Here is a 3,579-nt window from a genome sequence, read left to right as displayed (position 1 = left end):
AGAGAGCGTCTCATTTCACACCCTCTCAGCACATTGATTTTTATGGGGTCACACATTTTATCCCTCATACCAGGGCAGGGCTCCATAAAATATTCCACTGAGACAGAGCAATAAATTAGTTTTGGAATTTTTTATGTCAGTAGTAGCGCTTAGTGCACTTTTTTTTTTCATTTTATATTAAAAGGGTCTTTTAGGTGATCTTATTGACTTTTTCTTATCAATTATTTTCTTCTTCTGTTGTGTCAAGGACTAGGCCTATATGGGAGTCCAGGGATGGTTGTTACATTTTTGACATTTCTATCTGTATCTTGGAGTTCTTTTAATTCAGTGCATTCAAAATGTACTTTTGTACTTTTTTCAAAAACACTTTGAAAAAAGCCCCCATTTTTCATGAGCTGAACTCAAAGATCTAAGACTTTTTCTATGTACACAAAAGGCCTACTTCTGTTCCTTTGTATCCTTTGTGTTCACAAATCTGTATTAGCGAGCATTTCTCCTTTGCTGAGATAATCCATTCACCTCACAGATATGGCATATCAAGATGCTGATTAGACAGCATGATTATTGCACAGGTGTGCCTTAGGCTGGCCACAAAAAAAGGCCACTCTAAAATGTGCAGTTTTACTTTATTTGGGGGTCCAAAAACCAGTCAGTATCTGGTGTGACCACCATTTGCCTCACGCAGTGCAACACATCTCCTTCACATAGAGTTGATCAGGTTATTGATTGTGCCCTGTGGAATGTTGGTCCACTCCTTTTCAATGACTGTGCGAAGTTGCTTGATATCGGCAGGAACTGGAACACGCTGTCATATTCACCGATCCAGAGCATCCCAAACATGCTCAGTGGGTGGGATGTCTGGTGATTATGCTGGCCATGCAAGAACTGGGATGGTTTCAGCTTCAAGGAATTGTGTACAGATCCTTGCAACATGGGGCCGTGCATTATCATGCTGCAACATGAGGTGATGGTCGTGGATGAATGGCACAACAATGGGCCTCAGGATCTCATCACAGTATCTCTGTGCATTTAAAATGCCATCAATAAAATGCACCTGTGTTTGTTGTCCATAACATACGCCTGCCCATACCATAAACCCACCGTCACCATGGGCCACTAGATCCACAATGTTGACATCAGCAAACCACTCACCCACACGACGCCATACACGCTGTCTGCCATCTGCCCTGTACAATGAAAACCGGGATTCATCCATGAAGAGAACACCTCTCCAAAGTGCCAGACACCATTGAATGTAAGCATTTGTCGGTTACGACGATGAACTGCAGTCAGGTCGAGACCCCGATGAGGACGACGAGTATGCAGGTGAGCTTCCCTGAGACAGTTTCTGACAGTTTGTGCAGAAATTCTTTGGTTATGCAAACCGATTTTTGCAGCAGCTGTCCAGGTGTCTGGTCTCAGACGATCTTGGAGGTGAAGATGCTGGATGTGGAGGTCCAGGGCCAATGTGGTTACACGTGGTCTTCGGTTGTGAGGCCGGTTGGATGTACTGCCAAATTCTCTGAAACGCCTTTGGAGATGGCTTGTGGTAGAGAAATGAACATTCAGTTCACGGATAACAGCTCTGGTGGACATTCCTTCAGTCAGCATGCCAATTGCACGCTCCCTTAAAACTTGCGACATCTGTGGTATTGTGCTGTGTGATAAAACTGCACATTTTAGAATGGCCTTTTATTGTGGCCAGCCAAAGTCACACCTGTGCAATAATCATGCTAAAATCAGCGTCTTGATATGCCACACCTGTGAGGTGGGTGGATTATCTTGGCAAAGGAGAAGTGCTCACTAACACAGATCTAGACAGATTTGTGAACAATATTTGAGAGAAATAGGCCTTTTGTGTACATAGAAAAAGTCTTAGAACTTTGAATTCAGCTCATGAAAATGGGGGCAAAAATAAAAGTGTTGCGTTTATAATTTTGTTCAGTATAGTAGCATGTACAGTCAGGTTAAGGCAGCAGGGTCTTTTGGCGTCTCCCTGGGGTCCTGTTTGGTATCGCAGCTTAAGTGCTCTTATATACCCTTACCAAAAAGTAGTATACTTTATAAGTTTATTTTATTAAGTATAATTAAGTAAAGTTCAAGTATATTTAGACTTTTTGTAAGTATAAGTCAAGTATACTTAAATGTCATTTTAAGTATATTTCTGAGAAGTACATAAAGCCCATTTCTGAGAAGTACAAAAAAAAAGTAAACTAAAAGCATACTTTCCTATTTTTAGTTTAAAAGAAGTATACTAATAGCACACTTGAATAAACTTCTTTTTCGTAAGGGTATGCACATACATATATATATATATATATATACAGACATACACACACACACACACACACACACATTTGCAATTATGAAAATGTATATTCATAAAATACCAGCACTTCTTTTTTTCCATTTTCAAACACTGGTTACAACTAATCCTGAGTTTTGTTTTTACAGCTCACACAGAGTCTTGTAGCCATGAACTAGCTCACCTTATAGCTAACAACCAAAACATTAGCACTAACAACTTGCATTAAAATATATCGCCACACTCAGAAAACATAATTTAACTTACATAATTTAAGTAACATGCCTTACATCAAAATGAGTTTTTCCCCTCTAAAGTCTGCCCCAGGGATCTTCTTCATCACATGTGGAATAATGACTAAACTAAGCATGAGTGAAGTGAATCAGGTGATTTGAAACCATTCAAGTGCCATTCAAAGATGAACGACAATTATGTACAAAGAAGATATGTGGTTTGCTTGCATATGGAAGCAGATTAGTCTCAAATATAATTCACCCAAAAAACACGATTCACACATGCGTAGACAATTTCACATGCATGAAACCTAATTCACGTACACACAAAAAAAATTCACGTGCGTGAAAAAAAAAATATATTCACAAAAAGCAATTCACATGCGCAAAATAAAATTATATATTCATAAAATAGATTCGTAGATATACAACTGTGCACAAAAACCTTTGAATGTTTAAAATGTACGAGTGTCTGAATGTACAAATCGTCATTTACTACGAATCCACTCGGATTTGTGTGTGTGTGTTTTTGAGACTTTCCTGGCAGAGCTCTCTTCCCACGTGGGTCTGTCGTACTCTTTAGCCAATCAGATGCGAGCTTACCATTCAACCAATCATATCATAAGCCACTGAGAGTGCATTCAAGGAGCACGATTCTGCGCACCTTTTGCGCGATATGGATTAATTAGAACGGAAATTAAGCCTTTACATCAGTAATCCCATAGACAGTAAAAGAAATGGACACAGCGACCCCCATTGGAACTCAATTGAGACAAGTGAAGCCCATTTTTAGCGATTTTTTTTTAGCATTTCCGTTTCTGACGCGCAGACTCAAACTAAGCTTGATGACGTCAGCAACCTGTCTGACAGATGTAAATCTTCTAGTAGCTGTGCGTGCAAACTGCCATCGTTAATCTTGCAGAGACGGCGAACTTGAGCGGGGGAGTTCTTTGGCGTGAGTGAGCAGGAGTAAGTATTCTGTTTAATTATTTTTGTATAGTATTTTAAAATGTAACGCCAGGGCTTCTATGGGCTTCTCTC

Source organism: Cyprinus carpio, chromosome A12 (assembly GCF_018340385.1).
Source record: "Cyprinus carpio isolate SPL01 chromosome A12, ASM1834038v1, whole genome shotgun sequence".
NCBI classification, from domain to species: domain Eukaryota; kingdom Metazoa; phylum Chordata; class Actinopteri; order Cypriniformes; family Cyprinidae; genus Cyprinus; species Cyprinus carpio.
Note: the sequence above shows the minus strand (reverse complement) of the source record.